Source organism: Phyllostomus discolor, chromosome 6, assembly GCF_004126475.2.
Source record: "Phyllostomus discolor isolate MPI-MPIP mPhyDis1 chromosome 6, mPhyDis1.pri.v3, whole genome shotgun sequence".
Classification (NCBI taxonomy): domain Eukaryota; kingdom Metazoa; phylum Chordata; class Mammalia; order Chiroptera; family Phyllostomidae; genus Phyllostomus; species Phyllostomus discolor.
This window is the reverse complement of record NC_040908.2, coordinates 80,720,968-80,747,884: the sequence shown is the minus strand read 5'-3', so window position 1 is coordinate 80,747,884 and position 26,917 is coordinate 80,720,968. Positions and strand designations below refer to the sequence as shown.

Here is a 26,917-nt window from a genome sequence, read left to right as displayed (position 1 = left end):
AGATTATATGTTAACAAGACCTTTTCAAATAAGTAGCTAAATAATAAACTATTAGGACAACGGCTATTGGGGTTTTTTTGTTTTCGTTTTTTTCCCTAAAGATTTTATTTATTTATTTTTAGAGAGGGAAGGGAGGGAGATAGAGAGAGAGAAACATCAATGTGAGGTTGCTGGGGGTCATGGTCTGCAACCCAGGCATGTACCCTGACTGGGAATGGAACCTGCGACACTTTGATTCACAGCCAGCGCTCAATCCACTGAGCTACGCCAGCCAGGCTATTGTTTTTTTAAAATCAGATCCTTATCGCACATTATACTGAAAATGTATTCCAAGGGGCTTAAAAACCTAAATACTAAAAACAAATTTACAAAGTTCTAGAAGAAGGAGTTCTGGCCAAGATGGAGGCGTAGGAAGAAGCACTTCATTTCCTCACACAAACAAAAGAAGGATAACAACCAATTTAAAAGCAAAAACAACCAGAACTGTCAGAAAATTGAATTGTAGGGAAGTCCAACAACCAAAGAGTTAAAGAAACATTCACCCAGGCCAGTAGGAGGATGGAGATGGAAGAGGGAAGCCTAGCAGAGAGGACTGGCTGGCAGCGGACTGCATGGGCAAGGCAGGGATGGCTGAATGGGAAACCAAAGCCTCAAAGTTAGCTGTAAAATTCTGCGAGGGTTGCCATGATGGAAGAAACTCCAGTCTCACACAAGAAGAGTTCCTTGGAAAGTGGCGCTAGAGCAGAGCAAGTGAGCAGCACTGTTCCCTCTCTGACCCCTCCCCTACAGGAAGTGCCACAACACAGCAAAGAGGGTTGGCCTCGCCCTGGTGAATACCTAAGGCCCCACCCACTTACAACGTAACAGGTGCACCTACACAAAGAAATATGGCCCAAATGAAAGAACAGATCAAAATTCCAGAAAAAGAGCTAAGCAATGAGGGGATAGACAACCTATCAGATGCAGAGTTCAAAACACTGGTAATCAGGATGCGCACAGAACTGATTGAACCCACTGCAAAATGAAGGGAGAAATGAAGGCTACACAAAGTGATATAAAGCAAAATATACAGGGAATCAACAGTGAAGGGAAGGAAACCAGGACTCAATCAACGATCTAGAATGAAAGGAAGAAATAATCATCCAACTGGAACAGAATGAAGAAACAAGAATTCAAAAAACATGAGGAGAGGCTTAGGAACCTCTGGGACAACTTTAATGCTCTAACATCAGAATCATAGGGGTGCCAGAAGGAGAAGAGGAAGAGCAAGAAATTGAAAACTTACATGAACAAATAATGAAGGAAAACTTCCCCAATCTGGCAAAGGAAACAGACTTCCTGGAAGTCCAGGAAGCCCAGAGTCCCAAAGAAATTGGACCCAAAGAGGAACACACCGAGGCACATCATCATTAAATTACCCAAGATTAAAGATAAAGAGATAATCTTAAAAGCAGCAAGAAGAAAGAAGAGAGATACCTACAAAGGCATGCCCATAAGACTATCAGTTGATTTCTCAAAAGAAACCTTATAGGCAAGAAGGGGCTGGAAAGAAGTATTCCAAGTCATGAAAGGCAAAGACCTACATCCAAGATTATTCTATACAGCACAGCTATCATTTAGAATGGAAGGGCAGATAAAGTGCTTCCCAGTTAAGGTCAAGTTAGAGCTCATCATTACCAAGCCCTTAGTATATGAAATGTTAAAAGGACTTATCTAAGAAAAATAAGAAGATCAAAACTATGAACAGTAAAATGACAACAAACTCACAATATCAACAACTGGACCTAAAAACACAAAAACATGGGGGAATGGTGGGGGGAAAATGGAGACAACTACACTTGAACAACAACTAAATAAATAAATAAATAAATAAATAAATAAATGAATAAAACAATGCAAACAACTACGACAGGAACAGAAATGGACATTAAAGGAGGATTTTCAGCTGAGAGGGAAAGGGGAAGAGTGGGGGGGAGGTACAGGGAATAAGAAGCATAATTGGTAGGCATAAAACAGATGGGGAGATTAAGAATGGTGTAAGACACAGAAAATTCAAAGAACTTATAGGTACAACCCATGGACATGAACTAATGGGGAGGAATGCTGGAGGGTTGGGGGATAAGGGCAAAGGGGGGAGAAAAAATTGGGAAAATTGTAATATTATAATCAATAAAATATACTTAAACAACATACTAGAATATAGAATATTTTAAATGTTTTGGGGGGGACCTACCTTCCTAAACATACCTTAAGAAACAGAAGTCATATTGGAATGATTATTTAAAAAACAAAAACCTTTTATATGACAAAAGATGCCACAAAAGTTAAAAGCTAAGGCAAATGATATGTGGAGAGAAAATATTTACATTATATGTAACAAAAGTCTAGTAACCGTAACACAATATTTTTAAAGATCCTTTACATGAATTAGAAGGCAAAGTAGATTTACTTGTATATACTCAGATGCAAAGAGACTGAATTACAAAAGCTGCAACAGAACAAAATAAAATAACACCCCCCAAAATCTACCTAGAAATATTTGCATGTGCACAGAAAAAGATATGGAAGAACATATACCAAACTGTTAAAAGACTTTCATTTTTTTTCCTTTTTAAAAAACTGATTTTAGACACAGAAATAAATGGTGAGAAAGAAAAGGAGGGAGAGAAGAAGGGAGGAAGGGAGGGGAGGTAGGTCAATTTATTGTTCCACTTATTTATGCATTCATCAGTTGCTTCTTGTATGTGCCCTGACCAGGGATCAAACCTACAACTTCGGCCTATCGGGATGACACTCTAATTAACTGAGGTACCTGGGCATGGCTCACTTTTTTCTTTACAAATTTCTATATAAACTGAACTTTTCACAATGAATATGGTTTCTTCTTTACTCGCATTTGTTTAATTATAAAAGAAAAATACTGAAGGACAGTTTTAGCTCTTTAAAAAGCTAATACTTTCATTAAAAATCACAAGCTTCCTGATTTTCTGACAATTACTTAACTTCAAAATCTTAACTACATTTGAAAAATACATCTTCACATTACCAAAATTCTCCTAAGAATTCATGAAAATATTCCAACTTTCCCCAAATGGGCCACTATATTCAATTTTCAGTGGCCCTCTGTTCAAAGCCAGTTCCAACCTAATTTCAAAAGTAAAATGTCTAAGCCAGACAAAAAATTTAGCAACGTTATACAAAATACTGAAATGGAACCCGTATGACAAAACATGCCTACCAGCATCGACAGCAATTGTTTAACAGTCACTGCAAGTTAATTCCATATTCACTTCTGTTTCAATCTGAATCATTTCTGAGTCACTACGTTGGAAAAAAACTGTCACCTCTGACTAAATACAAGTTTCAGCCCCGAAACAGCTAAATGTGGGAAAAGTACATGCCCTCAGGAAGACTGCCAATGGAAAGGATTTTCCAGAAAAGTGGGTCACAAACATGGCAGAAAAATATTGCATAGGTACTCAGCTACCACTTTAATGCTCTCAACCACTTTAGAAACTACTAGGAGTAAATGACTACAAAGTAAAACATGAGAAAAGTTTTTTTTTTTAATCTTACATATTGAAAGTGGTCCAAGTCTATTTGTTTGTTTAGTGGCCCTTTGTTGAAGTTAGAAAACTGAATTTCTGGATGAACTGGATATTAGCTTTACTGGTTTCTAATAACACACTTAGAAATTTTCAGCTGCTACAATAAATTATATGACTAATTAGAGGGTTTTTTATTACTTAAATTTAACAAAATGTATACATGCAGATTTGCCTAATTAGTATTATCTTCACCTCCTAACACCTGAATTTATTAAAGTGATAAAAACTGCCAGTTGTAGGAATAAAAACACCCTTCCCTTTCCCTAAAAATGTCACTCAAACAACTTTAAGCTAAAATAATCAATACACGCCTCAGAAGATGCAATCATGAGATCATAAATTAATGAGGTAATCTCTCCCCAAAGGAAAGATTCATTACCTGATACCATATATGTAACAAACATAGTATATTGCTTCCTAGAGCATTCATACTTAGAACCATTAAGCATGGCAGCACCTTCTATTTAAGTGAAATTCAGCTGCCAGGATATCTGCAATCAAAACAAACTTGAGGACCTGATTTCTCTTTCTCAAGAAGTAAACAATCCCTATGGCCTGATTTACCAATAAAGATATGAGAAGGAAGGAAGGGAAGGAGGGAGGATGGGAGGGAGGGAGGAGGAGATGGTACCCAGGTTTTAAGTTCTTGGTGAAGTTCCTTGTCTTAAAAGAGAAAGACAAATCTTTAACTAGTAATGTTAGAAATTGCACCCTCCACGTGTCATACTCAGAAAAAAAAAAGGCTCTTCGGGTACAATAACTTTGTCATTTACCAATTAACATAATATCAGAAAGATATAGGAAAAATATGCCTGTAAGAACACAGCATTAAGAATTCATAGAGACCAAGTTAAAAGAACTTAAGCACCCATATGTTCACAGCAGTGCTACTTATAATAGCTAAGTGCTGAAAACAGCCTAAGTGCCCAGAAGTGGATGAGTGGAGCAAAAAACTGGGGTACATTTACATGATGGAATACTACGCAGCAGAAAGAAGGAATTCCTACCCTTTACAATAGCGTGGATGGAACTGGAGAGTATTATGCTAAATAGAATAAGCCAGTCAGTGACAGACAAACACCGTATGATCTCACTTATAAGAAGAATGTAATGAACAAAATAAACTAATGAGCAAAATAGAACCAGAGACATGGAAACATGGAACAGGCGGACAGCCACCAGAGAGGAGAGAGGAGGAGAACAATGGTGGAAAGAAGGGGAAGGGACTAGTTAAAAGAACAAATATGAATGACCCATGGACATGGACAATGGTGTAGATATTGACTGTGGGAGCAGGAGTGCAGGGGGGCTGAGCGAAGGAGGGCAAAGGGGGAAAAAAGTGGGATAACTGTAACAGAATAACTATTTTAAAAAATTAAAAATAAATAAAATAAATTTTTAAAAAAAAAGAATTCATAGAGAGATTAGTCAAGAGAAAACAGGCTCAATACTAAAGTCAAAGATCCTTCAGTAATTCTAATGTTGAAATTACTCTTATGCTGAGACTTAAGCTTCTTTCCAAGTGTAATTTGTCAGTAACTGCCAAGAAAAATTTTACAAGAGTGCTTGTTTTATCCCATTTATAATATACTTTATCAAAGAAACTACCAAATCATATAAATCATATAAACCTGTAATTCTGTAATTATCTCAAAAGGTATTTTAGCCCTGCCTGGTGTAGCTCAGTTGATTGAGCATGGGCCTGCAAACCAAAGGGTCGCTGGTTCAATTCCCAGTCAGGGTACATGCCTTGGTTGCAGGCCAAGTCCCCGGTTGGGAGTGCATGAGAGGCAACCACACATTGATGTTTCTCTCCCTCTATTTCCCCCTCCCTTCCCCTCTCTATCAAAATAAATAAATAAAAATCTTTTTTAAAAAAAGGTATTTTAAATGTAAACAGCATGCTATTTTTGCCTCCTATTCTTAACTCCTTTGTCCTTATTTTTTCAGATCACTGACTCTTAAAATTAGACAATAAAGACTGGTTTACCACTCCTCCAATTCATCTACCAGGCATTTTGTTCTCACTGGTAGCTTAGTGTTTAACCATAGCTCACATTTCTTTTTTACTGAGAAGCACAGTCACAAATTAGGATTAGCAATATGATTTAGCATGTTATTTCACCAGACTTTATACTTATCAGCTGCTACTCAGGTCTTGATTTTTCAACTTGGACCTGTAACAGCAACAGCCCCTTCTGAAAAAGGCACCTTAGCCCTGGCTGGCATAGTTCAGTGGACTGAGCGTGGGCTGCGAACCAGAGTGTTGCAGGTTCAATTCCCAGTCAGGGCACATGCCTGGGTTGCAGGCCACAGCCCCCAGCAACTGCACATTGATGTTTCTCTCTCTTTCTCTCCCTCCCTTCCCTCTCTAGAAATAAATAAATAAAAATCTTAAAAAAAAAGAAAAAAAACAAAAAGGCACCTTAAAACAGAACTTCAACTTCAGTTCTCTCTACCAAAAAAGGCGGAGTAATTAATAACCAAATGGCTTATAAACTGAGTTCTCTTGAAACATTCAAAATATTATTTTTTAAAGTTAAGTAATATATCTAAACTGCATCAGACTTTGAATTACTAAAAATCTTTTGCTAAAGAAAATTCAAGAATGGACCCCATAAAAAATAATCTGTCTCTAGTGATTCTTACCCCACATAAAATGGAATGTGATTTGACTTCTTGCTCTGCTCTAATAAATCCCAAACTGCTTTATTACATTAAAAAAGGAAAGAAGAGGGTGAAGGCTAAGTTTTGAATTTTAACAATGAACTGTTCAAAACAGTAAAATTTAAAAAATCACACTAAATAACGCATCTCATTAATGAAAAAAATGGATTTTCTATTTTTTAAAAGTATTTATTTATTAATTTTTAGAGAGGAAAAGTAAGTGAGAGAGGGAGGAGAGAAACATCAATCGGTTGCCTCTCGTATGTGCCCCAAGTGAGATGGAACCCACAACACAAGCATGTGCCCTAAACAGTAACTGAACCAGCCACCTTTCGTTATGCTGGGTAACACCCAACAAACTGACCCACACCAATCAAGGCAAATTTTTCATTTTTACAGCAAATCAGACAATTCATTATCTTTTGAAAATAATCCATGAAAACAAATTTTAAACCTATTGCATTTGACATGATAGAAACTTAAGTATGCAATAAGACAAAATATGCTATATAAAGGAGTTCAGCAAAATTGATGTGTGGTAACTATAACTAGCTCTTTTCATACAAATCTATCAACTTTCTTCAATATCATCAATTTTCTAAAAAATCTTCATAAATTGATTTTAACGAAGTTTACTCCCTGAATTAAGATTTACTTTTATTTTTTTTTACTCCAATGAATCAAAGATTCCTGACATCTTACCAAGGAGTCCAGTTTTTGCTAAATACACGTTTTTTTCTCAAACTATGTTAGATATGGGGGGCTGTTATCCCACATAAATTATTTTTCTTTCAAATATTGTTAAAATCTGATTATTGCTAAACAACACATTGCAGCAGCCCCAGGTACTTGAAAAACTAGCTGAAGACTGTTTTTATTTGCTTGAGTTATGGATTAAAGGCAAGGATTTTTTAGATATAATACCAAAAACACACTTTAGCCCTGGCTGGTATGGTTCAGTTAGTTGGAGTATCATCCCAAAACCAAAAGATTGGGGGTTCAATTCCTAGTCAGGGCACATTCCCAGGTTGTGGGTTCAATCACAGGTCCAGGTACATACGTACATGCAAGAGGCAACCAATTGGCGCTTCTCTCTTGCGTCAATGTTTCTCTCTCCCTGCCTTTTCCCTTCCTCTCTCTCTAAAAGCAATCAAAAAATGTCCTTGAGTGATGATTAAAAAAAAATTAAAGCGCATTTCATAAGAGAAGAAATGGATAAACTGGAATTCAGGACAAAATACAAACTCTTGTTCTCAAAAGACACTTGAGAGAATGAAAAGATAAGCTGTAGAATAGAACATCTTTGCAAAACGTTAAACTTTGAAGGACCTGCTTCCAGAACATATAAAAAATTCTCAAAACTCAACATTAAGAAAACAACCCAATTTTGTAAAAGTAGGCAAAGGATTTGAACAAGTACTTCATCAAAGAAGATATACAGCTGGCAAATAAGTACATAAAAATATATCAGGATCACTGGTCCTTAAAAAAATGTAAATTAAAACCACAAGATGGTACTATACAACAATTAGAATGACTAAAATTACATCATACTAGTATTGGTGAATATATGGAACTGAAACTCTAATACACTGATAGAATGTCAAACAGTACAGCCATTTTTGAAAGACAATTTGGCAATTTATCGCAAAGGTAAACACATGCCTACCACTCACATGATCAGCCATTCCATTCCAATGTGCTTTCCCAAGAGAAATAAAAACTAAGTCTACCCACACTTCCATATCAAGTTCATAGAAGCTTTATTCAAAACAGCCAAAAAACTAGAAATAATTCAAGTGTTCATCAATAGATGAATGGATAAGCAAATCCTGTTATTTCCATACAATGTAACACCACTAAGTTACACCTCTCAATAATAAAAAGTAACTACTGATAAAGACATCAACAATGAATGAATTTTAAACAATGCTGATGAATGAACAGCACATCCTGAATAAGGAAGGCTATTTACACAAAATTCCAGAAAAGACAATGCTAACCTATAGTGACAGCAAATCAGTGGTCTTCTGGGGATACAGGAGGGGGGGAATGAATACAAAGGACACTAAAGGAATTTTGTAGGAAAACAGAAAAGTTTGACATCTTGATTATGTGGTCATTACATGAGTAGATTATTTGTCAAAATGAAAATCATATACTTAAAATCATTCGATTTTACTGAATACAAATTATACCTCAATCAAGTGGATTACAAATATTAAAATATTTTCAGGGGAAATCTATAAAATTATCATGCTTCCTAAAATGATTATACTGTCTTCCACTACTACTTTCTTACAAAGAATCTCAGAAAAGGATGAGATTATCATCCCATTTATAAATTGCAGAGGGAGCAGGACACACAGTACTAGCAGTTAGAACCGTAAGTTGGGGGCATAACATTACATTTAAACATATTTTTCCAATAACAATGAAACAAATGATAGGACAAAATAAACAAAGTGCTGGGTCCTGGCCTGCTGAAAAAACTGGCTAGAACCACATAAAAAATAAAGGACAAAGTAAAACATATATTCCCAGAAAAAAGGTATGGTGAGAAAAGACAGGAAATTCCTAAGATCAACATTACCTCTATGTAGCATCATCACAAGTATAAAAGAAAGCCAATCACATGCAAAACAAATGATTACCTTTAACAGAACTTCCAGCCAAGATGGAGGCGTAGGTAGATACCCTGTGCCTCCTCGCACAACCAAAAGGACAAACACAAATTTAAAAACAAAAAAACAGCCAGAACTGCCAGAAAATAGAACTGTATGGAAGTCCCACAACCAAGCAGTTAAAGAAACATTCACCCAGACTGGTAAGAGGGGCAGGGACTGGCAGACACAGGCAGCAGGGGGGCAGAGACAATGCACAGAGAGGTGGCTGGAGGACTGGACAAGGTGGTGGCTGGTGGACTGGGAGGTTCCACATTTATGTGCCGATAAACTGGGAAGAACAACTCAGGAGCAAGACAGACTGGAAAACCAGGGTTCCAGTGCAAGGAAATAAAGCCTCAAAATCTCTGACTGAAAAAACCTATGGGGGTTGGGGCAGCCAGAGGAACTTCCAGACTCACAGGAGAGTTCGTTGGAGAGACCCAAAGGGTCCCAGAATGTACACAAACCGACCAGGGAATCAGCACCAGAAGAACCCAATTTGATTGTGGGTAGCAGAGGAAGTGACTGAAAGCCCACTGAGAGCCAAGCAAGCAGCATTGTTCCCTCTTGGATCCCTCCCTCATATACAGCATCACAACGCAGCCAAATGGGTTGCCCCACCCTGGTGAATACATAAGGCCCCACCCCCTTACAATTTAACAGGTACCCCAAGACAAAGAAATATGGCCCAAATGAAAGCACAGATCAAAGCTTCAGAAAAAATACAACTAAATGATGAAGATATAGTCAACTTACCAGATACGTAGCTCAAAACACTGGTAATCAGGATGCTCACAGAATTGGTTGAATTTCGTCGCAAATTAGATGAAAAATTGAAGGCTGCACTAAGTGAAATAAAGGAAGATGTACAGAGAACCAACAGTGAAGGGAAGGAAACTGGGACTCAAATCAACAGTTTGAGCCAGACGGAAGAAATACGCATTCAACCAGAACAGAACAAAGAAACAAGAATTCAAAAAATTGAGGAGAGGCTTAGGAACCTCCAGGACAACTTTAAGTGTTCCAATATCAGAATCACAGGGGTGCCAGAAGGAGAAGAGGAAGAGCAAGAAATTGAAAACTTACTTGAAAAAATAATGAAGGAAAACTTCCCCAATCTGGCAAAGGAAACAGACTTCCAGGAAGTTCAAGAAGCTCAGAGAGTCCCGAAGAAGTTGGACCCAAAGAGGAACACACTGAGGCACACCATCATTAAGTCACCCAAGATTAAAGATAAGGAGAGAATCTTAAAAGCTGCAAGAGAAAAGAGGACAATCACCTTCTAAAGGAGTTCCCATAAGGCTATCAGCTGATTTCTGAGAAGAAACCTTGCAGGCAAGAAGCAGCTGGAAAGAAGTATTCAAAGTAATGAAAGGCAAGGACCTACATCCAAGATTACCCTACGCGGCAAAGCTATCATTTAGAATGGAAGGACAGATAAAGTGCTTCCCAGAAAAGGTCAAATTAAAGGACTTTATAATCACCAAGCCCTTATTATATGAAATATTAAAGGTACTTATCTAAGAAAAATAAGATCAAAACTATGAACAGTAAAATGACAACAAACTCACAACTATAAACAACCGAACCTAAAAAAAAAAGAAACAAAAACCAAAACAAAGCCAACAACTAGAACAGAATCACAGAAATGGAGATCACATGGAGGGTTATCAGAGAGGAGAGGAGAGGGAAAAGGTACAGGGGATAAGTAGCATAAATAGTAGATACAAAGTAGACAGGGGGAGGTTAAGAATAGTACAGGGCCCTGGCTGGCGTAGCTCAATGGATTGAGCACAGGCTGCGAACCAAAGTGCAGCAGGTTCGATTCCCAGTGAGGGTACATGCCTGGGTTGCAGGCCATGACCCCCAGCAACCGCACATTGATGTTTTTCTCTCTTTCTCTATCTCCCTCCCTTCCCTCTCTAAAAATAAATAAATAAAATCTTAAAAAAAAAAAAAAAAAAAAAGAATAGTACAGGAAACGTAGAAGCCAAAGAACTTATATCACAGGTGGCAAATATACGGCCCACGGGCCAAATCCAGCCTTCCACCTTGTTTTCCACCTTGCCCAGCACCTTGTTTCTGCCCAGCGGCAGTGCTGAGCTCCTTGCCCCTAGTTAAGGAGTAGTTATGTTTATATAGCCCTAAAATTACATTCAACCCTTTGAAGGCAACCACGAGGCTGATGTGGCCCCCGGTGAAAATGAGTTTGACACCCCTGATATATGTACGACCCATGGACATGAACTAAGAGGTGTGAATGCAGGTGGGAGGGCTCTGCAGAGTGGAGGAGAATGGGGGGGGAGAGGGGGTGGGGACCGGGACAACTGTAATAACATAATCAACAAAATATATTTTAAAAAAATAAAAACATTTCCATATAAAAAAGTTACCTTTAACATAAGTAAAGGGGATAGGCGCTCAGAACCCAAGATGTTTAATCTGAATCCAGATCTGCCACTGAATCACTCACATTTTATTAAGGTCATTAATTCTGAGTGCCTCAGTGTCCTTTCCCCTTTTTATTTTTTTTTAATATATTTTATTGATTATGCTATTACAGTTGTCCCATTTCCCCCTTCACTCCCCTCCACCCTGTACCCCCTCTCCCACCCATGTTCCCCCACTTTAGTCCATGTCCATGTGTCATACTTATGAGTTCTTTAGCTTCTACTTTTCCCGTACTATTCTTGTCCTCCCCCTATCTATTTTCAACCTACATTCTATGCTACTTATTCTCTATACCTTTTCCCCCTCTCTCCTCCTCCCACCCCTACCGCTAGCCCCCCATGTGCCCTCCATTTCTGTGGTTCTGTTCCTATTCTAGTTGTTTGCTTAGTTTCTTTTGGTTTTGCTTTAGGTGTGGTTGTTAATATTTGTGAGTTTGCTGTCCTTTTACTATACATGTCTTTTCTTTATCTTCTTTTCTTAGATAAGTCCCTTTAGCATTTCATAAAGTAAGGGCTTGGTGATGATGAACTCCTTTAATTTGACCTTATCTGAAAAGCACTTTATCTTCTCTTCCATTCTAAATGAGAGCTTTGCTGGATAGAGCAATCTGGGATGTAGGTCCTTGTCTTTCATGACTTGGAATATTTCTTTCCAGCCCCTTCTTGCCTGTAAGGTCTCTTTTGAAAAATCAGCTGACAGTCTGATGGGAACTCCTTTGTAGGTGACTGTCCCCTTATCTCTTGCTGCTGCTAGGATTCTCTCCTTCGTTTTTACCTTGGCTAAAGTAATTATGATGTGCCTTGGTGTGTTTCTTTTTGGGTCCAACTTCTTTGGGGCTCTCTGCGCTCCTTGGATTTCTTGGAAGACTGTTCCCTTTGCCAGTTTGGGGAAGCTCTCCTTTATTATTTGTTCAAACAACTTTTCCACTTGTTGGTCTTCCCCTTCTGGTACCCCTATAATTCGGATGTTGGAACGTTTAAAGGTGTCCTCGATGGTCTTAAGCTTTTCTTCGATTTTTTGAATTCTTATTTCATCATGCTTTCCTGCTTGGTTGATTCTATCTTCCTTCTGGTCCACTGTGTTGTTTTGAGACTCAGATTCCTTCCTTTCACTATTGGCTCTCCTCCGTATATCTTCCTGCATCCCTTTTATGGTAATCTGCATTTTTTCATGTAATTTGCATCCAAAATCAACCAGTTCCATGAGCTTCCTGATCACCAGTGTTTTGAACTGTGCATCTGATAGATTGGCTATTTCTTGGTCACTCAAAAGGATGAGTCCTGGGGAACTGATCTGTTCTGCTGGAAACATGTCTTCTGTCTTTCCCTGTCTCTCCTATTATTTTATTTATTTATTTATTTTTTCTCCAGTCTGGTCGCTCTTGTTATGGTAGGGGGCGGAGCCTTAGGTGTTCACCGGGGCTGGGCGCCCCAGTCGCTAGATTGTGACGTTATATGTAGGGGCAGGGGCGGGAGCGGGGACGGGAGGGATCAATGGTGACCGTTCCGTACTCCTGGAGCCAGACACTTCCCTGGCTTCTGGGCCGTGAGCTCTGCCCAGGTCCACAATCACTGCCCCACTGATTCCCCCAGCCGCTGCTTGCGTACTCAGGGATCACCGCTGCGCTCCCGTGCCCCAGATTGCTGTCGCGCCGATTTTACGCCAAATTTCCCCCAACCTACGCGCGCGCCTGCGACCCGCGCCAGCCCTGCACCCGCTAGGCTAGTCGTCCCCTACCAGTCTGGATGTACGGGTCTACTTCAACTTCTTGGCTGTCCGACTTCCATTTAGATAAATCTTCTGACAGTTCTGATATTATGACTGCAAATCATTGTTGTAAATTATTGTTGTTCTGTTCTTGGTTGTGCGAGGAGGTACGGTGCGTCCACCTATTCCTCCATCTTGCCGGAAGTCGCCCCTTTCCCCTTTTTAAAATAAAAGTATTAGCCCTTGGTGGTGTGGCTCAGTGGACTGAATGCCAGCCTGCAAACTGAAAGGTCACTGTTTTGATTCCCAGTCACGGCACATACCTGGGTTGCAGGCAGGTCCCCAGTTGGGCTGTGCAATAGGCAATCATATATTAATGTTTCTCTGCCTCTCTTTCTCCCTCCCTTGCCCTCTCTCCAAAGATGAAACCTTTTTTAAAAATAAAAAATAATAAAAATATTAATTCTGGTCCCTAAATAGCCCCTTTCAGACACAACAAAAATGAAATATTTATGTGAAAAAGAATCTAAGAGTGACACTGTCAAGTTACACTCTCCATGGAAGAGCATGCAACTAAGAATATACTACATTATCAAATCAGATTAATAAATAATAATTAGGTATATTAAAAGTAAAAAATGAATCCTCAAAATGGCTCCCTATCACCTATAATACCAAGCCCAAATATATCAGCTAAACATTCATATCCTGTATTAACTGACCCCATCCCATCTGTCTAAAATATATTAATCCAAATCCATCTACTCTCCCCGTAACATACTGTTTTCCTTCCTTGGACATGATGTCTTCAAACTACCATCAGGAATCCAATGCCTATACTTTGTTTAAAGGTGATCCCAGGTGAGCTCTCTCTGGAGCACACCCACACCTTTCTTCCCTATCAGATATGCATCTTCACTTTTCTCTCCTAAACTCTAAGGGTTCCCAAAAGACTTGCAACCAGGGAAACAGTGGACAGCAGCAACTTGTCCAGGCTTGCCCCCGGATCTATCTCCAAGACCCCGTTTTCTATGACTTTTCAGTGAACTGAAGCAGCCCCCCATCACGGCTCACTTCTTTCCTACAGCGTCCGTCCTTCCTAGGGAGCCAAAGCAGAGCACTGCCTAGACTTCTCTTCTGTTGCTTCTTCTGCCCTAAGCTCATCCTTTGTTTCACTGTCCCCAGCTTCAATAAATGCACTTCCAAAATCAAAATTAAATAAATATAGGTGATCCCAAATTTCAGTGGATTAATAAAAACTCTGCTTATCCCTAACCCAAAAATGTTCTTTCCTTTCTCTGAATTTCTAGTGCTTAATCAGCACTATAAAATAGGACATTTAATTTTAAACTATATTTTCCTATTCTCTAACTATATTTTGCTCTGTAAATCTTATTTCTTCACCTATAAGAAGGAAAAGACTTAAAGATAGAAGGATGACTTCTGCCCCACTGTAACTTACCACACTGTTAGGAACACAGTTAACTAGGGTTTGTTGTTCTCTCAGTAATGCTGTAGTACACACTTGAAGGGGTAGAAATCTGAATTTCATTTCATTTGGCAACATCAGTAAAAATCTATGATTTTACTTGCCCCATGTGGAGTTAAGTTGGAAGAAGGAAAGTTTGACAGTTCTATATCCAAGTTGTTGGGCTTTTTGGGTTTTTTTTTTCTTCAGTTTTTACTGTGAACACTTTCAATCATATACATGAGTAGAAAGAAAGAGTATAATGTACCTCTTGTACCCATCAGCCAGCTACAATTATAAACACAGACATTTGTATCTCCACTCCTCCCAGCAAATTCCAGACATTATATTATGTCATCCATATGTACTTCAGTATATATTTTTAAAAGGTATTTTTTCTTTTGAATATGACAATATTATTTCCCCACCTATAAAGAATAATGCTCTGGCCCATGTGGCTAAGTTGGTTGGGCATCGGTCCTCAAAGCAAAAGGCTGCCAGTTCAACTCCTGGTCAGGGCACATGCCTGGGTTGTGGGCCCGGTACCCAGGTGAGGCATATGCCAGAGGCAATCAATTGATGTTTCTCTCACACATAGATGTTTTTCTCCTTCTCATTATCTTTCCCTTTTCTCTCTAAAATAAAGAAAATTTCTAAAACTAAAACAATGCTTTTTAAAAATATATAATTGCTTAACATCAAATATCCTGTCCATATTCAAATCTCTCTACTGTTTGTTCAAGTCAGGATCTAAGAGTACTTCAGGAGGCAATATGGTTGGTTACCTCTCTCTCCTTCTCTGCTCCATGACTTTTTACTTCTTCAGTTTCATATACTTAATTTTCTTAATTTTTTAAGTGTAGGTGGAAGAAGCACTGCTTTTCCCAATACCCTCTACTTTCCTTCTTAATAAAAATCCCTTATTTTTTATGATATATTTTATTGATTATGCTACTACAGTTGTCCCATTTCCCCCCCTTTATTCCCCTCTGCCCTGCACACCCCCTCCCACCCACATCCCTCACACCTCTGGTTTTAGGTCATGTCCATGGGTCACACATACATATAAGTTCTTCGGCTTCTACATTTCCCATACTATTCTTAACCTCCCCCTGTTTATTTTCTACCTACCATTTACGTTTCTTATTCTCTGTACTTTTTCCCCCTCTCTCCTCCTCCCACTCCCCTGCTGTTAACTCTCCATGTGATCTCCATTTCTGTGGTTCTGTTTCTGTTCTGTTTGCTTAGTTTGTTTTTGTTTTAGGTGTGGTTGTTAATCATTGTGAGTTTTCTGTCATTTTACTGTTCATATTTTTTATCTTTTTTTTCTTAGATAAATCCCTTTAACATTTCATATAATAAGGGCCTCCTGATGATGAACTCCTTTAACTTGACCTTATCTGAGAAGCACTGTATCTGCCCTTCCATTCTAAATGAAAGCTTTGATGGATAGAGTAATCTTGGATGTAGGTTCTTGCCTTTCATGCCTTGGAATACTTCTTTCCAGCCCCTTCTTGCCTGTAAGGTTTCTTTTGAGAAATCAGCTGACAGTCTTACAGGAACTCCTTTGTAGGTAACTGTCTCCTTTTCTCTTGCTGCTTCTAGGATTGTCTCTTTATCTTTAATCTTAGCTAATGTAATTATGATGTGCCTTGGTGTGTTCCTCCTTGGGTCCAACTTCTTTGGGACTCTCTGAGCTTCCTGGACTTCCTGGAAGTCTATTTCCTTTGCCAGATTGGGAAAGTTCTCCTTCATTATTTGTTCAAATAAGTTTTCAATTTCTTGCTCTTCCTCTTCTCCTTCTGGTACCCCTATAATTCGGATGTTGGAACATTTAAAGATGTCCTGGAGGTTCCTAAGCCTCTCCTCAATTTTTTGAATTCTTGTTTCTTCATTCTTTTATGGTTGGATGTTCCTTTCTTCCTTCTGGTCCACACTGTTGATCTGAATCCCAGTTTCCTTCCCATCACTATTGGTTCCCTGTGCATTTTCCTTCATTGTTCTTATCATAGCCATCATTTTTTCATCTAATTTGTGACTAAATTCAACCAATTCTGTGAGCATCCTGATCACCAGTGCTTTGAACTGTGCATCTGATGGGTTGGCTACCTCTTCATCACTTAGTTGTATTTGTTCTGGAGCTTTGATTCGTTCTGGTTGGCCTTTTTTTTTTTCTTGGCACCCCTGCATCCACACAACTGCAGTTCCTTAGAAGAAAATACATTCTCAGTGGAAGGGATGGATCACAGCTCTTTTCTTTCCAAGTTTTCTGCCTGCCACATTCCTTAGAAAATATCCCTTCTAACTCCCAATCCTGAAGTCTGCCTTTACCTCAGAACTTTTATACATTTAACTAAACATGGCATAGCCTCCTTCCTTCATAGTTAAGGTGCCATATTTCATTTACTACTCAGGAAGAGTTTTGAACTCAAATATCACATAAATGTATACAATATAGGCCCCACTAAAAGATTATTTTCCATTTGTATTTATCTTTCTTTTTTTAAAGATTTTATTTATTTGTTTTGAGAGAGAAGGGAATGGAGAAAGAGAAGGAAAGAAACATCGATGTGCAAGAGATACACTGATCAGTTGCCTCTCATGCACCCCCAACTGCGGACCTAGCCCGCAACCCACACATGTGCACTGACTGGAAATCTAACCAGTGACCCTTGAGTTCACAGGCTGGCACTGAGCCACACCAGCCAGAGTTCTATTAATCTTTCTAAGGGGCTCAATGCTTTAAAAAACTTTTTAATCTTCATCCAAGGACATTTTCTTCATTGCTTTCAGAGAAAGAGAAACACTGATTGGCTGCCTCCCATATGCGCCTGCACCAGGGATCAGACCTGCAACCTAGGGATGTGCCCTGACCGAGAATTGAATCCACAACCCTTTGGTTATAAGACGACGCTCCCACCAACTGAGACACACCAGCTAGGGTAGGAATTCAATTTTAAATTTTAAGTTATTACACTGTCACTTCCCACTTTAAGCGAGGTAATATTTTGTAGGACATTTAAACCTAAAAGATTACAGTCATAGTACTAAGAGATCAGCATTAGGTAAGCTCTATTCCGTAGCCATGAAATTCATCCCTCATTAATCACAATTGGAACCAGATTAGAAGCTGTGCAATAATCAGCTAAAATGCATACAGTGAATCAGTGGGGTCATTTTCATTCATTTTCAGCACAGATTAACAAAAGCAGGTAGCAAATGTTAGGCAAACAACTGGGATGAATTTCTTTAGAAGTATAATCTGCACAACTACTTCTAAACCCCAAGAGCTAGTAACTTGGACATTCAGCAGAGCAGACTAAATCAAAACCCTTTTATTATCTACTTGCTTGGGTCAGTATTATGGAGGACAAAAAAATAACATGACAGTCTCTGCCTTTAAGAAATATACACTCTATGAATTAAAAAGCTGTGGTACATTTACATAACAGAATACTACTTGGCCATAATAAAGGAAGGAACTCTCACCCTTTGCAATGGCATGGATGGACCTGGAGAGCATTAAGCAAAGTGAAATAAGCCAGTCAGAGAAAGACAAATACGATATGCTCTCATTCATATGTGGAATCCAATGAACAAAATGAACAAGCAAAATAATGACAGACTCATAGGCAGCAGAATGACAGCAGTTGGCAGGGGCAGCAGGGGCTAGCTGGGGGTTGGAGGGATTGAGCAAAAAAGAAAAAAAAAGAGAAAGAACTCATGGTCATGAACAACTATGTGGTAATGGAGGGGATGGGAATGGTGAAGGAATGGGGGTGGAAAAGGTATAGGGGGATAAACAGTGATAGACAGAGACACAATACAGTGTACAGATGACATGTTATAGAATTGTGTACCTGAAACCCGTATAATTTTGTTAACCAGTGCCACCCCACTAAATTCAATAAAAAGAGAAAAAAAGGAGGTCTAGGAAGTAAAAAAAAAAAAAAAAAACATACATTCTAGCTGGTAAGATGACACTAAGATACTTCAACAATTAACCCTACAGTATGAGATATATCAATAAGCACTAAACTCTGTGAGTCAGATTTAATGTAATGTAGCTCACAGAAGGGATGGGTCAGCAAGAGCTAAAGAAGTCAAAGAGAACTGTGAGAGGTCAGAAGGGTTGAACCTTGAAGGCAGGGCAGGGTAGGAATTAGTAACATGATTCTCTCTTGTTCACCACTCCGTCCCAGTGCCTGGCATAGTGTCTGGAACACAGTACACACTGAAATACTTCTGGGTGAGTAAAAAGGAAGAACAGAAGGGAAAGAAGGAAGGGAAAAAGGGAGGGAAAAATGGGCATTCCAGAAAAGATTATTTTTAAATGAAAGATTAAACATGGCGATTTTGTGAAACAGTAAACAAAGAATGGTGAGAAATTAGGTAAAACAGGTAGAAAGACCCCAAACCATGCATGGTTTTAAAAGTCAACCAAAAGAAATACAAACTGATCTAATATTAAATACTAAAATGAATATGCCCAGAAAGCACATTCTGTTGTGTTTGTACATCTTAAGAATTCTAATTGAAAGTATAAATGGCTGTTTTTTCCTAAGATAGTCATTTACCTTTGTAATGTTATTGGGCATAACCCAGAACGTATGTTAACATTCCTCATGAAGAGAAGTAATACCACTAGCCAATACAGATGAATGATTTTCCCCCCTGAATACATTTACTATCTAGAAATGTGACCAGGTTATCAGTAAGGTCAGTTTCTTTGGTAGCTGTTAATCAAATGCCTGAGACTCACCACAATTAAGGCGAAAGACAGGTGAGTGTAACCTAGCAGAAAAGCCAGTTACTAATGCTGAATCACAGCTTCTAAGTCATTATTTTACCAAATGTCAACCTCCCATATTAACTCTTCTACGATGGTAATTGGAAGTATATCAAAAGTATTATCCAATACATGTTCTCCAATGTTTTGCAGGACAATTTTAAGGATTGGGTGCAATAAAATCTAGTCAGGCCTAATGTTTATAAACCAAAATATAAGTCAAGGAGATTCTTACCTCCTTGACTTAACAAATAGGAGTATTTATGATTATGATAGTCTCGGTGTATATGGATTCCCCAGACATTCCCCCCCAAAAAGTTCCAGGTCCTAGCTTCCACTAGCTAGGATCTTCAGTGACAGCTACACAACCTTTATATATAAGAATTTCAGGAATTGCAATCTAATGGGGGAAGGGGACACTGGAGAATTTATCTTAAAGCTACATATGCATGGCAAATGTATTACTTTAAATTACCATATATGCATATTCAGAGTGAGTCTGGCCTCCTCTTAGCATTTCCAACAGTTATTTTCCTTCACATTCCTTTTAAACTCTTTCAGCCCATATCGTCCTAACAGATAAGTTATCTGGTTACATATTAACACTGTTACAATGGCAGTAGAATTCCACTGTTCAATTTTGGTGCCTAACACTTCATATATGGAAAGCACAAGTCTTACAGTCATATAGATCTACTTATAAATTTCTTTTTTTTATTTATTTTTTTGATCTACTTATAAATTTCAGCTTTACCACTTAAAGGTTTGTGACCTTGGCCCAGACCAGTGTGGCTCAGTTGGTTGGTAGTCCCACAAAGCAAAAGGTCACCAGTTCAATTCCGAGGCAAGGCAGACGCCTGGGTTACGTTGCATGGTGTGTTTGGTCCCAGGTCAGAGTGCATACAAGCAGCAACCGATCAATGCTTCTCTCTCTCACATCAGTGTTTCTCTCCCCTTCTTTCTCCTTCCATTCCCCTTCTCAAATAAATAGATTTTTTTTTAACAAAAAAGGTTTGTGACCTTGGATAAGTTACCTAATTGAACTTCAATTTCCTCAAAGCAAAACAGGTGTAATAACAGACACTTGGCAAAACTGTTGAGAGGTTAGCACTGAGACAGGATAGGAAGAAGTTAGAGAAAGCTACCTCCAAGTGGAATGAGGAAATAGGAATGGAGATCATAGGCCAATAAGGCCCTATGTCCTCTCACCAGAGCTAGTCCTACCTCTAAACATGATCAAAGTGAAACAGTTAAAGAAATTACTGCAGTAGTTGCAGAAGTCAACAAGAACTAGCTAAAACCAGATCAATACATGATGGAAGAAAAATTCACCAGAAAAATGACTCCAAAACTCATTATACATTATTATAATGAAAATTGGCACCACAAGTAAGGGTGGGGGGCCCTGAGAGCAACAAAGACCATGACACTTCCAGAGTGAATCATATAACGAACAAGAGCCATTCCAACCAAAAGGCTGAGACACCTACACCACAAAGTTCAGGAACAACCCACCTCTGGAAACATAGGAAATTCCAAGAACTGGCTGACCTCAGCACACAAATCACTGGCGAGCTGGCCCACATCCACTTGTGCACTTTTGATTCTTTCCAAGAGGCACCCTGAGCACTCAGATGATTGCAGGGGGCAGGGGGAGCGGGTAGGGTTAGGGTTGGGGGGACCACGGTAGCTTGTCCCAGGCTTACCCCATGATCCTGTCTCCAAGAGCCTGAGTCTTGGTCTCTTTTTCTCAACCTAAATAAAACTGGCTTCCACTTTCACTCAGACTCATCTTGAATACTTTCCAGCGAAGTCAATAACCTGTAGGCTAACCTTTTATAATTTTACCTGCTCCCCAGAGGAAGAAGGGTCTCTCAATATTCAGTCTTCCAGCCAAAATTAACATTACATCTGTATCTTTGTCATTAGCATGCTATCGCCCTTCCCCCAACTCTGAAGCCTCTAGGAAATCCAATGTTTTCACTATTGCCTGTTTCTGTTTTATGGCCTAGGCCAAATGTGTTCCCTTCACAGATTTTGACTACCATTTGCCCCCAGTCTATTCTACATTGCAATTCTCCTAGAGAACTCTTAAAGTCCCCAGTTTCTCAAGAACCATGTTTTGGCTTACCATACATACTACTGTACTCCAAGATGGCAGTCAACCCACGACGTTCAGCAAATGCCTATTTGCTTTTATATAAGACTCTGTCACAGGCTGACAGCCAGGTGTTTTCTACCCTGGCAAATAAGGTCCTAATTTCTAGAATGACAGGCACATCCCTCTGTCTCTCAAGTTTGCCTCACCCAGGTTTATTTCATCTTATTCTCCTACCACCACTTCCCTACATCCCCACTTCAGTATCTGCTTTTTCGGGCAAGTGCAAGGATACTCAAATAGGAGTTAGAAAACCTTGGTCATTCCACCTCTACCTCTACCTATACCACTCAAAGTAGTTCTGAAGGGATAGCTACTTCTGTGTAAAATGCTGCGCTCACCTCAAAGGACTGCAGTAAGACTCAAGACATTTGTGAACATAGTATACCGATCTAAGATGTTTTTATAACCATAACAAGTTTCTGTCTGATATGACATTTACTTCTGAATATAAAACCCTAACATAATTTTTAAATCTTCTAGCATTATTTATATTAGCAAGAAAATGGAAATAAATAGCCATCTATAAGAGTACTATTTTTTTTAGTATGATAAATTCTTTCATAGGAATAATGCACAGCTGTTTTTTTAATTATAAAGCTCCTTCTACAGTTATGTGTAATAATCCTTGATACAATAGTGAAAAGATGCAGACTAATGTGCAGAATTTACGATTTGTTTTAAAAGAAGGGTTACAGTGAACAGTTATACACATTTACTTGCATATACATAAAATATCTCAGGATGTATAAGACAATGATAATACCCACTGCTTAGGGAAAGAGACTCTGGATGGCTATGTGGTATTATGGGCAGCATCTGTATTTCACACTTTTGTAGCTTTTAAAATTTGGAGACCCCACTCTCCCACATGGGGTAGGAAATTCATCCCTTCATACACCTATATGTGAAAAATGATATGAACCATTAATGAGAATGATAGCATATGTGACAGTGTATCATTTCCTCAGCCAGCCTCAACATCACAATTATACCATCTAAAACAATGTTGCCTCCCATGCTCTCATTTCATCAAGCATCTAGTCACAGTTCCTGACTTGCTATTTGTGTGTCTATTTGCTATGCATTTCACACTCAATGTTATGTGTAAACTCTTGAAACTTACAGTCTTTAGGGTTCATTCTAGAAGGGCACACTGAACTGTAACATTTCCCGCCTTCAGGGCTGGTCAGGGATCTACCCCAATGCTAATTTTTCTGAACCAAAGCCTGAGTTCTGCCTCTTAATCACACAAGATTCATGACAGGACCCAAGCAAATCACTAAGTTGAGCCACATCGATTAGATAGCCACAATGCAGACCATCCCCATTTTTAGAGAAAAGTGAATTATGTTAATTTCCCCCAATCTGGCAGAAAACTACCCCTTCCAAACCATGAACCTTGCAAGGTAATTCTTTCATGGGGTAAGAAAAATTTACCAAGGCAACATTCTCCCAAACTTACATTTTAAATGATAATGACCTTAAACATACATGACTTTAATCATGCTGCAATGCCATAAGAGGACCTAAAACACTGCTGAAAACAGAGAGCACTCAAAAGTGCTTCCGTCATTCTTGCTTTCCTGTGGCAAACAGGTTATTTTGGGACCAAGTCTATGAAGTAGTACTTTGTTGACCATGAGCTTCATCCTCTGAATATTCCTTTCACACTCAACCTTGGTTCTTGCTTTCTGGCACAAAGCTACAAAACCTCAATGGAATACATAATGAAACACTGGGTTACTTTAGTGCAAAAAGGTCAAGCCTACAAAAGCTTTCTAACTGGGAAATCTCTTCAATGAAAGTGTATATAAATTTGCTGACTCATTTTACCTTTTCTCTTTTTCCAATAGCTTTCGGAGCAAATCCTCAGTCAAATACAAAGGCCAACCACCTAGCAAAGCTCAAATACAATCAAGTGTTTTGGCAAGCACAGTAAATCTCAAGAGTAACCTATCAACAGAAGATAGCATCTACTAACAAGCTGCTTATTGGTGTGCTGGGGCAGTTAGCTGCCTAAAAATCTCTCAGTTAAGGCTAGCTTTGAGAAAAAGACAAAATGCAATTAAAGGAAAAGTAGGCCAATTTTCCAACTGAAAACTTGCAAAATGAAGAATCATGTAAGTCGATTAGTCCTGCCACACAAAAACTCTTTATTCCAGGGTTATTTTCAGTGGTACTTAACTCCAAGGTGAAGAGGAAGGGTCCCAAACAAACCTATTCAAGTATTTTTCTGCTTTAATCCTTCTAAAATCTATGGTTAGGCTTATTAAGGAAAAGTCTGAAAGAGCTCGACAGAACAGTTGCTTTTTTTGTTTTTTTAAGAAAATGAGTTATCTTCTGAAAATATACCCATAAATTATTGGGTTGGCCAAAAAGTCTATTATGTCTTTTTCCATGAGACATTTTTAATTTTCAAAAATGACTTTATGAATTTGGATATTATCAATATGTCACTATTGGCTTCTAGGGGGTAAAGGCTAGGGGTGCTGCTAAACATCTTCCAATGCATAAGACAGCCCCACAGCAAAGACTTACTTGGTCAACAGTATCAACAAACCTCACAAACCACTTCTGACATATTTGAGCAGTCACAGCACCTTTTCCATACACTGCACCAATCTTTTATTGCATTTCAGTTGCTTTTTTACCTTTCCTGAAATAATAAAACATAATACACCAAAAATGTTGCTTATCTTCTTCCATCTTCAGTATTAAAATGGCTGCACAAAAATTCACCAATTTTGGTACATTTTTAAAAATATTTTTATGTTGTTATTGCAGTACAATTTTCAATCTTTTACTCCCATTCCAACCCAACCACCCAGACCTCCCCTCCTACCTCCCATTTCCACCTACCCCTAGTTTTTACCCATGTGCCCTTTATACTTCTTTCTGTAAACCCTTCCCCTTTTCCCCTGAAATTCCCCTGAAATTCCCTCTCCTCTCCCCTCTGAACCCTGTCAGACTCTTCTCTATTTCAGTGTCTTTGGCTATATTTCGCTTCTTTGTTTGTTTTGTTGTTTAGGTTCCTGTTAAAGGTGAGATCATATGGTATTTGCCCCTCATCGCCTGGCTTACTTCGCTTAGCATAATCCTTTCCAGTTCCATCCATGCTATCACAAAGGGTAGGAGCTCCTTCTTTCTTTCTGCTGCATAGAATTCCATTGCATAAATGTAGCATAGTTTTTTGATCCACTCATTTACTGATGGGCATATACATTGCTTCCAAAACTTGGCTATTGTAAATTGTGCTGCCATTAACATTGGGGTGCATAGGTTCTTTTGGATTGGTGTTTCAGGGTTCTTAGGATATAATCCTAGCAGTGGCATTGCTGGGTCAAAAGGCAGATCCATTTTTAGTTTTCTGAGAAAATTTCATACTGTTTTCCATAGTGGTTATACCAGTCTGCGATCCCACCAACAGTGCACTAGGGTCCCCTTTTCTCCACAACCTCTCCAACATTGTTGTTTGTTGCTTTGTTTATGATGGCCATTCTGACTGGTGTGAAGTGGTATCTCATTGTGGTTTTAATTTGCATCTCTCTGATAGCTAGTGATACTGAGCATCCTTTCATGTGTCATGTGTCTGTATGTCCTTGGAGAAGTGTCTGTTCAAATCCTTTGCCCACTTTTTAATTGGGTGGCTTATCTTCTTAGAGTGGAGTCATGTAGGCTGTTTATATATTTTGGAGATTAAACCCTTGTCTGAGGTATCATTGGCAAATATGTTTTCTCATACAGTTGGTTCTCTTTTTATTTTAATACTATTTTCTTGAGCTGTGCAGAACCTTTTTATTTTTATGAGATCCCATTTGTTTACTCTTTGCTTTATGTCCCTTGCTCTAGGGGATACATCAGTAAAAAAGGTTCTGTGTGAAATATCTGAGATTTTGCTGCCTATGTTCTCCTCTGGGACTTCAATGGTGTCATGGTTTATATTTGTCTTTTATCCACCTTGAATTTATTTTTGTGGATGATGTAAGTTGATGCTCGAGTTTCATTTTTTTGCACGTAGTTGTCCAGTTCTCCCAACACCATTTGTTGAAGAGGCTATTTTTACTCCATTTTATGTTGCTGCCCCCTTTGTCAAATATTAATTGGCTGTAGAGACTTGGGCTTATATCTGGGCTTTCTGTTCTGTTCCATTGGTCCATATATCTGTTCTTATGCCAGTACCAGGCTGTTTAGATTACACTGCCCTTGTAATACAGTTTGATATCAGGTATTGTGATCCCTCCTACTTTGCTTTTCTTTCTCAAAATTGCAGCACCTATTTGGGGTCATTTATAGTTCCATATAAATTTTTGAAATGTTTGTTCTATGTCTGTGAAATATGCCATTGGTACTTTAATAGGTATTGCACTGAATATGTAAATTGCTTTCGGTAGTATGAACATTTTTATAATGTTAATTCTTCCAATCCATGAACATGGTATGTGTTTCCATTTGTTTGTGTCTTCCTTAATTTCTTTCTTCAGTGTTGTGTAGTTTTCTGTATACAGGTCTTTTACTTCCTTAATTAGATTTATTCATAGGTATTTTATTTTTCTTTTTGCTATATCAAATAGGATTATTTTCTTGATTTTTTGCTTCTGTTGTTTCATTGTTGGTATACAAAAATGCCTTTGATTTCTGGATATTGACTTTGTATCCCACTGTTTTGCCAAATTCGTTTATTAGCTCAAGCAGTTTTTTGGTAGAGTCTATAGGATTGTCTACATATACTATCATGTCACCTGCAAACAATGACAGTTTTGTTTTGTCCTTTCCAATTTGGATGCCTTTTATGTCCTTTTCTTGTCTGATCAATGTGGCTACAACTTCCAATAATATATTGAATAGAAGTGGTGAAAGTGGACAACCTTGTCTTGTTCCTGATTAGTGGAAAAGATTTTAGTTTTTGCCCATTGAGTATGATGTTGGCTGTAGGTCTCTCATATATGGCCTTTATTATGTTGAGGAATGCTCCCTCAATTCCCACTTTGCTGAGTATTTTGTCATAAATGGGTGCTGTACCTTATCAAATGCTTTTTCTGCAACTGTTGATATGATCATGTGATTTTTGTTCTTGCTTTTGTTTATGTGATGTATTACATTTACTAATTTGCAAATATTGAACCATCCTTGCATCCCTGGGATGAATCCCACTTGGTCATGGTGTATGATCTTTTTAATGTATTGTTGGATGCGGTTTGGCAATATTTTGTTGAAGATTTCAGCATCTGTGTTCATCAGTGATATTGGCCTGAAGTTTTCTTTCTTTACTGTATCTTTATCTGGTTTGGGGATTAGGATGATGCTGGCTTCATAAAAAGAATCTGGGAGTCTTCCATCATTCTGGATTGTCTGGAATAGTCTGTGGAGGATAGGTTAGCTCTTCCTTAAATGCTTTGTAGA

The 26,917-nt window shown here is 38.6% G+C and overlaps 1 protein-coding gene and 1 long non-coding RNA gene across 9 annotated transcripts in view; both read right to left on the bottom strand.

Moving 5' to 3' along the window:
* SIK3 (SIK family kinase 3) overlaps nt 1-26,917 on the bottom strand; it is a 295,493-nt gene that overhangs the window by 245,800 nt on the left and 22,776 nt on the right. The gene's annotated exons all lie outside the window — the stretch shown is intronic.
* Nucleotides 5,485-6,432, bottom strand: LOC118501475. The gene is made up of 2 exons (XR_004904102.1): nt 6,034-6,432; nt 5,485-5,819 (listed from the first exon to the last, which is right to left on the bottom strand). It is a non-coding gene; the product is annotated as an uncharacterized LOC118501475 (long non-coding RNA).